Consider the following 14,162-nt stretch of genomic DNA (forward strand, 5'->3'; position numbering starts at 1 on the left):
CCTCACCGCTAGTGTCCACTAGCGGGTTCAGGCATTGCCGCCACGACAGGCACCAACCACCTTGCGGCCACAGCACCGGTCAGCCACCTCAACAATGGAGGCACAGAACACGGTCCACTTGGACTCAATGTCCCCCGCCTCCCCCGGGACATGGTTAAAGCTCTCCCGGAGGTGTGAGTTGAAGCTCCTTCTGACAGGAGACTCTGCCAGGCATTCCCAGCAGACCCTCACAATACATTTGGGTCTGCAGGGTCTGTCCGGCATCCTTCCCCACCATCGGAGATAACTCACCACCAGGTGGTGATCAGTTGACAGCTCTGCCCCTCTTTTCACCCAGGTGTCCAGAACATGCGGCCGCAAATCCGATGACACGACCACAAAGTCGATCATCAATCTGCAGCCTAAGGCGTCCTGGTGCCAAGTGCACATGTGGACGCCATTATGCCTGAACAAGGTGTTTGTTATGGACAATCTGAGATGTGCACAGAAGTCCAATAACAAAACATCACTTGGGTTCAGATCAGGGGGGCCGTTCTTTCCAATCCCACCTCTCAGGTCACACTGTCTCTGCCAACGTAAGCATTGAAGTCACCCAGGAGGACGAGGGAGCCCCCAGAAGGAGCACTCGTTAGCACTCCCTCTAAGGACTCCAAAAAAGGTTTATCCGCCGGGGTAAACTCCAATATACAGGCACTGAGCTGGTGAGCAACGAGAATTGCCACCCCTGCCTGTCGCCTCTCACCATCGGCAAATCCAGAGTGGTAGAAAGTCCAACCCCTCTCGAGAAGACTGTTCCAGAGCCCCCGTCGAGGTGAGGCCGACTATATCTAGTCGGAACTTCTCAAACTCACGCACCAGCTCAGGCTCCTTTCCCATCAGAGAGGTGACATTCCATGTCCCTAGAGCCAGTTTCTGCAGCCGGGGATCAGACCGCCAAGGTCCCTGCCTTCGGCTGCTACTTAATACACAATGCACCCGACCCCCTTGGCCCCTCCTGCAGGTGGTGAGCCCAGAGGAAGGGGGTCCCATGTTGCCTCTTCGGGCTGTGCCCGGCCGGACTCCATGGGCAGAGGTCCAGCCACCAGGCGCTAACCAACATGCCCCGCCCCCAGGCCTGGCTCCAGGAGGGGGCCCCAGTGACCCGCATCTGGGCAAGGGAAACTTAGAACCAATGTTGTTAATCGTCATTAGGGGGTCCTTGGCTATGCTTTGTCTGGTCCCTCACCTAGGACCTGTTTGCCATGGGTGGCCCTACCAGGGGCATAAAGCCCCAGACAACAGAGCTCCTAGGATCATTGGGACACGCAAACCCCACCACCACAATAAGGTGGTAGCCCATGAAGGGAAACTGCAAATGTCCCTTGAGCCACAACATCCTGAAAACATTCTCCTCAGTGCTGTAGGATATCATGCTATAGTGCTAAAAATCTACAGCCAAAAGACTTTTGGTGTTTCTTATTGTAATTGTTTGTGGCAGATAGTTATGTGACCAGCCACAAGAAAACCAGAGACAGGTTAGCCCGGCACGAATCTTGTAAACAAAGAAATATTTTTTTTAATTAGTGATTTTTGCAGAATCTGTTAGCATACACAATTAATATAGACCAAAATAAATAAAGAATGTCTTCTGTAGGGTACCACATCAATATGGCTATACAGGACTCTGTTTAATTGTTTGATTCCAGCTGCTTAAAATGAAAATGAAGACATAACTGACGGCACTTCTGTCTTGTGTGCAGTATTGGTCCTCTTTTCAATGGTTGCTGTGGTCACCTGGCGCATATCTTACTCGGATACAGTAATTAGAGACTGGCAGGTGCACGCTACTTTAGTGTTTTGGTGCCTACTTTAGATAATAGGCAATCAAGTTGACAGATGCATCCTTAAAACTCACAACATTCAACATACCATTTGGATGGTACCACTTTTTAACCATCCATTTAATCTCAGGATGAAATTCAAAAGTTAATTGATGACACATATCAAGGTCTCAATTGTGTGGTCACAGTATTGGACGACATCCTCCTCTATAGTGGAGGATCTACTTCCTTTTGCTTCAGTGATCTTGTCAGAAAAGTGTTGTGCTCAACCTAGAGAAAAGCACGATAGCCACCTCTGATGTCAACTCCTTTGGTCATCGTCTCTCAGCCAAAGAAACAGCCCCACTGACCCGTTGTATAGTGTATTTTTGTGGGTGTTTCTGTGCTCTGTGCCTCTCCTCTCCTCTCCACTCCTCTCCTTTTCCTTCTCCTCTCCCCCTCCCTCTCCTTTTCCTTCTCCTCTCCTCTCCTCTCCTCTCCTCTCCCCCTCCTTCTCCTCTCCTCTCCTCTCCTCTCCTCTCCTACCTATTCTACCCTCTACTTGTCCTCCCCCTTCTCCTTCTCCAGCCGGCCATCAGCAGGAGGGTCCCCCTACATGAGCCTGGTCCTGCGCAAGGTTTCTTCTTGTTAAAGGGGAGTTTTTCCTTGCCACTGTTGCTTGTCTGGGGTTAGACCCTGGGATTCTGGAAAGCGCCTAGAAACAATTTTGATTGTAAAAGACGCTATATAAATAAAGATTGATTTGATTTGATTTGATTTTAGTGACAGATGAAGACATTTACAAATTCTACCAGTCCTCCTACCTTCCTCTTCTCTTCCCTGTCTCCTCTTGTGCTTTTAAGAGCATTTATGTGGATTACAGAATTGTGAGAAGTCACTTCTCCCACCCTCAGGGATTTTAAAACCACCAAATCCTGCACCCTTTTATTTGGATCTCATTGGACTCTAATCCCAAAAAAGCCTTCTTAGTCCTCACGCGTCCACTGCAGATGCAGGTGTCATTTCTACCTCTTGGTTTTCTGACAGGAGTCACCGAACAAAGCCTGAATCAGCCTCACCTAACTGACAAACAGATCCTCAGAGCATCACTTTTGACATACTGTATTTCTTCATTCCTGTTTCAATCCTGCTCTAAAATTCTCAAACTCAATTATAAATGGGATTCAAAAACAGCTTTATGAGATGCTAAAAGTTTTTTCCCCACTTGTTCTGCTTATTTGTTCTGTCTGAAAGCTGGAGATTATAAACATCTGAACTGCTGCATTAGTTTCCCCGAATGACTAATTTTAAATGACTAAATCAGTCACACATATTTCTGCTTATGTCATTTTGAGACCCTTTGAGATTGTTTATATTGTGGTGGTGGTGGGGATATGCTCCATTCTATCTACACTTTATACCCCTTAGTAGAGTGAAAGGAGAATTTTTGGAACATTTGAAATGCATTGTAAATTCATTAAAATGGACGTGTTTCTGAAAGCTACAAAGCTGTCTACGGGTCTCACTGCTGACAATATAAGAGTAATGACCACGGCGTGAGGGCACAGATCAGTGGAATGCTTTGTTTCTGCTCTTCTGATGGTTCTCGAAAACACCAAAACGAAAGATGTTTTGGGGCAATCATTTCTATTCCCAGAGCTGGCTGTCTGACTAAACTAAGCAACTGGTGTTTCACAGGTCAAGGTTTCAAAACATCTCAAAGTTGGGAAACAAAATGCCCCAAAGCTAAAGTTAAAGTGTCTGGATATGTTTGTCAAAACAATTGCTCTTTTTTTTTTTTTAAATACACACATTTTAAAATTCATAAAACATTCGGACCCTCTCTGACTCTCCATATGCAGTTATAGTTTCTAGTTTAAAATATTCTGTAGTGCAACGCTGCGTAAAAATGAAGCCATCTTTTTCACTGCAGGTGTTTTCCAACGTCATCCTGATTAGAGTTTAGCTATGCCCCAGGCGAACGTGGACAACATGGTGCAAACGCTGAAGAGGACAGAAGCACACAAGAGCAGGCAGTTATTTAAGGTGCACGTCGCTAAGCTTCGCTGCTTAGTCCATCTTCTGTCTACATACAGTCAGAAACTAAACCCTGCAAAAACTGCAGTGAAAACCAGCTAATGAGGCTGGTTTTACTGTCCAGACTGGACTGTGTCAAAGCTGCCAACAACAACTTCGATGATCAGACAGAAACTGAGAACACTGACAGCCTACAGCAGCTTCTGAGAGGATTTGTGTTCACAAGCACCTACTGAAATGTGGTCTTGAGTGAAATCATATGTAGTAGATATTTTTTTTTAAACAAAACAACAACAACAATGAAACAGGCAATTTGCTGGGCCATTACATGGGTCCCGTTCTTGACAGTTTTCTTGTTCTCAAAAACCAAATCACCACCATCCACACAGTTTGCAGTGAGAATGATGTCAGGAGAGGAGCTGGCTTCCACGGAGGAGTGTGAATGGGATGGTACATCTGGCTAGTCTTTCTATATCCCATGTGAAAGGTAAAGTAAGAATTGAAATGACTGAAAAACAAAACAGCAAGCTTGTCTGGAATGGTATATCTTCACTTTTTGTGGTTTGGACAGATAATAAGAACTTGGCATACAATCAAACGGTTGCTCAGCTCCTTCCATACAATGCCTCCACTCCTCTAATGCTATTTTGACAGCTAGTAGTTCTCCATTGCCAATGTCATTATTGCGCTCAAGAGGGGAGTGGCACTGGGAAAAGAAAGCACACAGATGCAACTGTTTGTAAGAACCAGGGCACCGTGATGATAATATGGTCCCCTCACCTGTGTCAGAGGCATTGACTTACAAAATGAACTATTTAGGTTGTGTCAGAAGAGGAGCTGAGATAAAGAGTATTTTTTCTAGAGGAACACCTGCTCCACTTCCAGAGGCCAGCAAAATGAGAGATTTGCTGATGTGAGCATTGTGAGTGGTGTTGTAACCTAACTGTAGCCTTTGATGATAGACATCTGCAAAGTCCAACAACTATTTTGGCTCCTTCCATGTTCTTGGAACCAGCCAGTCTACCAGAGGATGGACCCATATGGATCACTCCTAATGCTCCCTTTTTGAATGAAACAATCCAGTGAGTAAACATTTGAAACAGGATTCTTGGAAGAAAAAATCAGGATGCCATCATACAGATCCCAGAGACTGGAGAGCTGATGGTGGATCTCAGACATCAAGCTCACCCTTTAATTGTTCATTGAGTCCCTTAATGAAGACCTGACTGTAATGCCTCCTCATTCCACTGTGCTCTCACAGCCGGACTCCAGAATTTCATTGAGAAGTCAGCCACAAAATGGGACCCTTGTCGAAGTTCTAGAAGTCTTCTTTAGTGTTTCCCGCATAGCTAGGGTTGTCAAATACAGATTTAAAGTGGTTTTCAAATTCGGGTAATTGAACTAAGAGGGACCATAGAATTTCTGAATTCAGCCCATGCCAATGCCCTGCCACTGAAAAGCCCAATCACACAACTTTAGCTCTGTCTACAGAACACACATGGGGTTTGGTTTGAAAACCAAACTGAAGTGAAGAAAAGAAACACAATATTTGTCCAGGTCACCACAGAGAGTACCTGGATCTGGGCTTGGTGAATCTCTGACAGGACCAGAAGCGGCGTAGCTAGGACTCAGTGAAATTGACATCTGATTGGATATTTCAGTTATTTGCTAAATAAGACTCATGGTGTTCTCAAATTTGAGAAAATTTAGAGACAAGAGTCCAAAGGCCATTTTCAGGACCAAACCAGGGATGATCGACCACGAACTGGCAAGGAGTGAGCCGGTCTTTTAAATTGAGCAGGTTAGGGAGTTGATTGAGACAAATGAGCTGCAGTTGTGTGAAGGTTGAAGCAGGTCAACCTCAGACAAACAGAAAAGTATAGGAACACATGAAAACGAGCACATACTATCAACACCAGCATGTGTACAGAGAAAACTCATGCTTAAAACCTCAGTGGACGGTTGTCAGTCCACCCAGTCACAGACTGTCCTCACTTGTTACCCAGAACAAAATGGAGTTCTTTGGGAGGAATTATTGTCCTTTCCAGCTGTGCACAGAGGTCTGGAGTCCCTGATGAAGGAAAAAATCCAATTAAATTAGTTGCTGCTAAAGGTCAACACAGACCAAATGCTGAATGAATCAATGAATAAAGAGCATATGAGCAAAACAAACTAAAATAAAGCTTATTCATCAAATATTCCCACACTGTCTCTTTTAAATGACTTTCTTCCCTGATCTTTTTCCTCTAGATCTCAAAAGTCTTTAATCCTTTCCTTTGGACCCACTCCTCTTTCATTTAATCCCACTGTTTTACTCATCTCTCTGGATGTTCTTTATTCCCCTTCTCAGCCCCATAATTTAACAAGCATAGTTCCAAAGGCTTGGCTGTGTATCATTTTCCCCACCAAAATACATTCCTGTAATGTTTAGTACTATAAATGTAAAGAAGTTCACATAAAGAGGATTTATGTCGGCTTGGTAAGACAACTAAATCCTATCCAGAAAATTAAACAGTAGGTTCACTGATTTAAAGCTTCACTCTTCACTGCATCTCTTAGTTATTAATCCTCATCGCCGCTGTCCTCTTCAGAATCCTGCCTTTTTTGTGCTTCATCCACACCGCTCTAATGCGATATGATAGCTCCTCTCACTCTTAGTCCTCTCACAGGCTCATGTACACACTCTGAAAAGATGTACAGTCCAATCAACTGTATTACTGGCTGGATTAGTATCAGTATCTATTCCCTCTCAGCAAACAGACGCTGCAAAGTTTCCCCCCAGATTTTTTAAAGTGTGGTCACTATAAAAACAATTTCAGTTTTATTTTATATGTGCAAATTTTGTGTCCGTGTCCCGTTACATTTTAAAACACTTTGTTTGAAAATGTGTACACAGATGCAGAGAGATGGGACACATTTAGAAATCATAAAATAGATCAGAGTTAAAAATAAAGGAAATTAGAAAGGAATCAGCAATAACCCAAATAAAACACAAAAAAAGATGTATTAAATCCTAAAGATGAGTTCTGAGGGTGCAAATGCAGATGAGTTTGCGGGGTGAGTCCCAGAGGGAGGAGGCAGCGGCAGAGAAGACTTTGTCCCCCCAGGTTTGGTGCCTGGTCTGTGTAGGTGGCGAGAGGCTGTAGGTGGCCAGAAGGGGCCTGGTTATTAGCTGCTTTATGGAGGATTTTGAACCATATTAGACCTGTGGTGGGGGGGGGGGGGGGGGGGGGGGGCTATGGAGGACGGGGGTGATGTAGTCTCAGGAGCCCCTGTAAGTTTAAAGTTTACTAAGGAGTTTGCACGGTCGACCACCAGTTATGGTAATGCAATAGTCTAGTCTGGATCTGATAAATCCAGTCTGGGGGTTCTGCTGGAGGTATCTGTTGGTGAGCTAGGAGGGGGCCTGAAAAGTGCTGTGCCGGTGATGTGGAGTGAGGATTTGAATCTGGAGAGCACGATGGAGTGGATGATGGTGTCAAAGGTGTCTGCGAGGTCAAGCAGGATGAGGATGGTGAGGTGTCCAGAGTCTGTGGACAGGGACTGTTAGCAGAGCTGTTTCAGCACTGCGCTTTGAACAAAACGAGATAGAAAGAATTCCAGCAGGTTATTGGAGGTGAGGTGGGTTCTGAGTTGTGAGGCAGCAGCAGCACGGTGCAGGATTTTTCCATAACGGAGAGATTAGAGATGGCGTGGAAGTTATTTGCTTTGTCAGGGCCGAGAGCAGAATTTTTGATGATGGGTGTAATGCTAGACAGTTTTAGCTGAGGGAGGCACTGTTATATCAAGTTTAGATGCTATTAGATCCAAATTGCATGTGGAGGTTTATATTCTGGTCCTGAACTGTGCTGGGGATGCTGAAGAGAAGTGGGTCAGGTGGAGAACGGAGACAGGGAATCCTGGAGGTGTTGAGGTTTCTGTAGATGAGAGATTTTTGTTTGAAACACTGATAGGAAGCATTAGCACTTTTCACTGGTTAATCATGAGGTGTTGTTATGAAGTTTGAGGAAGGACTTCATGGAGACCTGAGCCATGGAGTTACTGGAGCCAGAGTGGATGAAGTAGGAGTGGTGGGTGAACCAAGCAGCGCTGAATGCTTCTTTGAATTAATGCAAGGGTGAACCAGGGGAAGAATGAGTGAAAGACATGTTTTTTGATTTGATGGAGACAAGTTGAACCAAGCAGGAGGAAAGCATTGTCTTGTAGTCGATTATAATGTCACAGTTTGTCTTCAGGGAGTAATTTCACTCACCTGTTCTGGATCTGTAATCAACCCGCATTTAAGCTCCTGCCTCCCATTCCCTCTCTGCCAGATTGTCCTTCATGCGAGTCATTCCAGCGTTCTTCTATGGACTGATCACCCGGTACCAACCCTGCCTGTTTTTGACCATCCCAACTCGCCTCTGTCCTGGTAAAAGACTTCCGCCTTTTGTCTCTGCCCACGAGTTCGTGGAGATCTCCTCCCGGTTCTGTTTGCTCGTGGCCGGCCAGTCTTTTGCTGCTCGCACCAGGATTTTCTTCCCGAGCGTGCTGCGTTTGGGTCCGACTGATCTGCCCGTTTCAAAGGAGGTCAGTGGGGCCATCAGACAGGAAGTGAGGCTGACAGAGCTGAGGGAAAGATAAAGTTAAGATTTCTCAAAATTCAGGCAGACAACCCTGGATTAAACCAAATAAATAAATAAAATAAATAAACCAAATTTACTGCACACAACGCTTGGTAAAATCAGCAGAGTATCAATTTAGCAAGATAGGAGGGTTAGCATCATCAGGCTTGGTCTCGTGTCTTCATCCCTGATAATTGTCTGTTTAGACATGACAGGGAATGAAGATCAGTGCCCCCACAGGGATCCAAGAAACAGGAGGATGTTGTCCTCAGGAGGATGTTGGGGAGGTAGTGGGACTGAGCTCTGAAGCACAGAACAGCACAATAGCACAGAGCAGCAATCAGGAGTGACCAGGTAAATGGGAGGGGCTGTCATGTGACAGATGGAATCACACAATTTCAGTTGTTTGGCTGAACAAGCTACTCAGGCTTCGCATCAATTATGATCTGGTTGTGGTTTGTGGTGGGTCCAGGGATGTCTGTGTCCTCAGAGATAGCCAGGTGCTCAGACATATGCAGATCGCAGGTGGATAGCTGTTGAATTGTGAGACTGATGGAGCAGAACAGGTTCAGAATGGGACCACAGCTGTGTACTGGATGTTGAGACACTGTATCAGATCCAGAATTTCTGAGGCTGGTTTGTTGTTCATCCTTTCAATATGTAGATTAAAAGCCCCCCAGGAGGAGAAGAGATGGCAGATAGCTGGGTCAGAAGATCAGAGTGGAACGAAGGCTGTGGCTGAGGGGCAATAGATGATGGCTGAGACCAGCAGAGATGGACCAGAGGGTTTTGTAGCTGAGATGTTCAAATGAGGCAACTTGAGGGATGGCAATGGTGGGTGTCACCTCCCCAGCCCACAGTACAGGGTTTGTCTATGTAGGTGTGTCCTGTAGGAGGGGACTTGATTCAATGAGGAGTAATCCAGCAGCTTCAGTGAGACAGAATCCAGGTAATCGCCCATTATGACATCATTGACAATGAGGCTTTTGGGGGGGGGGGGATACAGGTCATGCATGTTCATGTGCAGAAGGGTCCACTACATGTTGCAGATTAGCTGCAAGCATGCGGCCAACTGCCTGTTTGGGTGGAGTTGAAGGGGCAATTTCAGAAGAGAATAAAATTGGAGCAGGTGGGCTATAATTAGGTGTGGAGGTTGAGGCTCCTCCTAGAACCTTCTGCCCAGTGGGCCACGGTGGGAATCAGCCACGGAATGGTGAAAAACTTTAGCTCTTTAAAATGTTCTGACCATTAAGAGTGTCTACGAAAGGAGTCATTGGACCCAACATGAATGATCACTCAACTTGTAGAGAACAGAAGAGAGCAGAGCAGCACCGCTGGTTTTCTCACTATGACTGTAACTGGAGACCCAGAAACACTGGAATTTTAAAATACCTCTCAAATATTACAAAAACATTATTATAGTCAGGAAGAGGAATTTCCATTGTTTCATTTTTATGGAAACACACTTAGCATCGGCATGATACAGGACTTGACATATGCAGTCACACAACATAATAGCATAATAATGCAGAACAAGACAACTTGACTAAGTCTGAGAAGTTGACTCCAAAGTTCATCCAGCATTAGGTGGCCTTTGCCCAACATATACAGAATTTGCCAATAATCTGCCATCTGTTGTCGTCTTTTCTTTGATATTGTCATGGCAACTGCTTTCGAGGTAACAACTATACCAATACACAACCGCTTTGGAACGTCTACCTTTCTCCCAGCATGCCTAGCTAGCTCTTCACCATTAGAATTTAGCATGTTTTACTCCATTTGTGAATCACAGAAGAAGTCCTTGATGAAAAGCTTCAACCCTCAGAACTCAGGATCTAACCTAGCAGGGCTGATGTGCATTTGGATACTGCAGACTGACAAAGTGCAGAGATGTAGTTTCATTGGCAGTGTTACTCCCTCGGGCCGTATATTTACGCTGTCTTGAAACAAATCTGGAATTAATGTCTTTGGGTGAAGTTAAAAAGTATCTGTGTTTCATGAACCCTCAGCAAATTAAACTCCTGATATACTGAACTGTACAAGTGCTATAAAACAGCATCATAAAAACCATTTACTGTTGTATTGATGACTGAAAAACTTGGAGCTTTAAACTGTGGCACCACTATTTGTGGTTTAATTTTTTTTTTTTCTTTCTTTAATTGTCAGGCTGAAAAAAAAAAACATTCAGACTTTTACACTATCCATTCAAAATGTATGTCTTAACTCTCAGAACCAGACTAATGAAAATCCCTCTATCGTCCTGACAGCCTGTTAAATCGAGATGTAGAGAAATACGCCACTAAGTATAAAACTGAATTAACAACTAAATGAATCCATTTGCATACAAATAACATTTTATGGCTTTAGCACTGACACTTGTATATAGTTGTGGTCAGGGATATTGCTGAGGTCAGGGAGGTGCTTCCATCATGTGAAGGTTTGCTCTAAATGAACTCCCCAGTCTGGAGATGGTAAAACTTATCTCAACAATGTGCAAAGAGCCAAAGCAAGTCTGCAGAAAGCACCTAACCTCTGCATTCACCTTTCAATGATATCATCACAGATATGTATATGAACTTGAACTAGACACGTTCAATATCACCCTTAAAAATAAATGCTCTATTTAATCCAATAACACATCTAAATAAATGATAGTGGAAGCTGCTAATGTCTAAGTGAAGAACCTGAACTGCACCTTCGTTATGGCCGCTGCTAAACATATAAGAGACAACAGTTATTGTTGTAATCCCCTGAGAATTTGAGATCATATATTCTTGGGATCTGCAGTAAATGAGAGAAGAAATTGTTGCAAAAGCCAAATATATCAAGAGTGGAGACTATCTCTGAGGACCAAACTTGGAATCTTCTATCTTTGGGGACCAAACTGTCAATTTTGTGGGAAATGCCCGGCTGGGAGGTAAGGTTTGAAGTTGAAAAATGATGGTGTTGCACAGGTTTAGGGTTAGAGAACAATCTAGTTCTGTTTCTGGTCTAACTGGAAGCAGTTTATTCATTAGCACATCACCAGCTTATGCTTTGAAACTTGCTTTGAGCTTCAATGAGGAGGCGATTAGCGTTTTTCAGCCTTAGATGAAAGTTGTTGGCTTAGATTAACCTTGGCTAGGTGGCTCTATGGGATGGCAGCTCTGTTTGTAGATTTCATTCATGGTTGTTTCAGACTAACAAAAGAGTGAGCTTTGTTCCAGGATGGTGCCATTGTCTCACATTTTTAAGGTCTCTGTCTGGGAGAAATGGAGATTCTGATGCTATATATTATGTTCCAGATATTCTTCATCTATGAATCTCCACATATATCTGAGCAGACTGAGGTTCATCACATCAGGTTAAACACGCCTTTAGGGGCCTGTAGGTGTGTGTTTTCGGTCAGATTCTACATGTCCACTATGTTCTTGTGCTGCATGTCTGGTGTATACTTTTGTGTAGGTGTTATTTAGGCATTTTTTGTATTGATGTGTGGTACAGAAGCAGCTTTTTCTCAGATGTCCTTCAGTTGATCTGCATTCACCCCTCACAGCGAACACAATGAGTGTAATAGGATCAAACATGAGGGGATGCATGCAAAACTCCCAGCGCCTCTGCTGTCCCGATGGCTTGTGTCTCTATGCAGCCCTAACAAAGAGTGACAGGCCAACATGCATCTCATTTGGCCCGGTGAAAGATGTTGCCGAGGCTGGGATTAACTTAAAGGGAATGTGCAATGACACGTGCATGCAAAGTCAGTGCACAATTTCTAGGACACTGTTGGGCAAACGTGAGTCAATCCGTACTCAACTCACTGGATCAAAACAAGTATCAAAGTATGGACTCAAGTGTACTATTCAGTTGTTATGGTTCCATGACCTCTGACCTTTGTTTTTTCTTTTTTTTTTTAATTTTTTTTTTTAATTTTACTGTTCAGCACCACTGCCTCATGCACATTCGTGTCTTTCTGGTTTCACAGTCATGGGAAAAATCACTAAAATATTTAGGGCAGTAAATAGAAAATCATTCTGACCAAAAACATTGAAGTTATTGTCTTGTTTACACAAAATTAATGGCAAAAATGTCACTTTTGAGACACTGAATATCTCTACCAAAGGCCCCATGTCCAACTGCAGTCATAATGTCCATATGAATGTTGTTTTCTGAGAGGTCTCACTGTCAGCTGTCTGTGTTAAGAGTTTAAGAAAGAAGTGGAGATTGAAGCTAATTCTTATCGTACAATCTTCACACAAGGAGGATGTACTGGGTTTAATGAATCCATTATAATATGTAATTTACATATGCCCCTATTTAGTTATGAGCATGATTGCTTTCGTGGTTGGAATCCTGTTTGTCTGGTGGACATACAGAGGCTAACCTCTTGGTGAAAGAAATCTGGGGATCACAGCACCTATTTGAAAGATTTGTAAGCTTCAGGCGAGAGCCTGAAGAAAGAGGCTTGATGGTCAGTGTGTTTAGTAGCCCAAACAGTCGTGTAAATAAATAACTGAAGATGCTTACAAGATACAGTACCTCACAAAAAATCTTCTACCACTGGTGCCTCAATCTTACCCCTGTCCAGCAGAGGTCCATTTCAGAAAGCAGATTTAACAAACAGCCAGTTTTAGAACAGGTGTTAAAAGTTAGTTCAATCAAGTCTGAGTCAAAGTTACTGTGACTGAAGCTCCTGCATGACGACCTCAAAACCCTCCTCAATGGAATGCAGATACTAGGAGTCACCATGGCAACAGGTAAAAACAAGCATCGATCCTCCTACTTCACAGTGGAGTTGGGAATAGTAATGCCCGCATAAACAGTCCAGAATATTTTGAAATGAGGATTTTAAAAAGCAATAACAGCAGTAAAGGAGCTTGTGTGGCAGAAAATGGCTGAGTTGGTGAACTCCTGAATATGAGCTGGAGAAAGAGAATCGTCCCATAGTTGGAGACTAAATGCTGTGTCCCGTATTGAAGTGATAAAAGATGGGCTGCCTTTTGTATTTTTCAAAACTCATGTTAGGGTTTGGGCATTTTTAATCACAACAAAACAGGTCAATACTGACTGTCTCTGCTGACTCCGCCCATCTGCAACCTGCTTCCCATGGACCGATGAGACATGTTATGTTGCTTTCCTCACTGTTTCTACCAAAATGTGGCTCTGTTGACCAATAGAAAAAGCTGTCAGTTTTTCAGTGCAGTATCTGCACTTCAGCATTAACACTCGTATCTTCCACTGGCTTCAGTCTGCAGGGTTCATTGAAGCAAACCAGCCAGTCAAATCAATCTAATCAATCTTTATGTATATAGCGTCTTATACAATCAAAATTGTTTCAAGACGCTTTCCAGAATCCCAGGGCCTAATCCCAGACAAGCAACAGTGGCAAGGAAAAACTCCCCTTTAACAGGAAGAAACCTTGAGCAGGACCAGGCTCATGTAGGGGGACCCTCCTGCTGATGGCCGGCTGGGTAAAGGGAGAGGAGAGAGAGAGGTAGAGGAAGAGGAAGAGGAAGAGGAGAGGCACAGAAACACACACAAAAATACACTATACAACGGGTCAGCGGGGCCGGAGGTCATCATGCAGCTCCGAAGGCGGCGATACCTGTAAATGAATAGTGGGGGGGGGGGAGCAGAAAAACTACACAGGAATCAGCATAACTAGTCTGCTTGATGAGGAGGAGGAAAGGAGAGGAAAGGAGAGGAGAGGAAACCATGACCCAGTGGGGTGACAGAGGCCTGTCAG

This window comes from Takifugu flavidus, chromosome 7 (genome assembly GCF_003711565.1).
Source record: "Takifugu flavidus isolate HTHZ2018 chromosome 7, ASM371156v2, whole genome shotgun sequence".
NCBI lineage: Eukaryota > Metazoa > Chordata > Actinopteri > Tetraodontiformes > Tetraodontidae > Takifugu > Takifugu flavidus.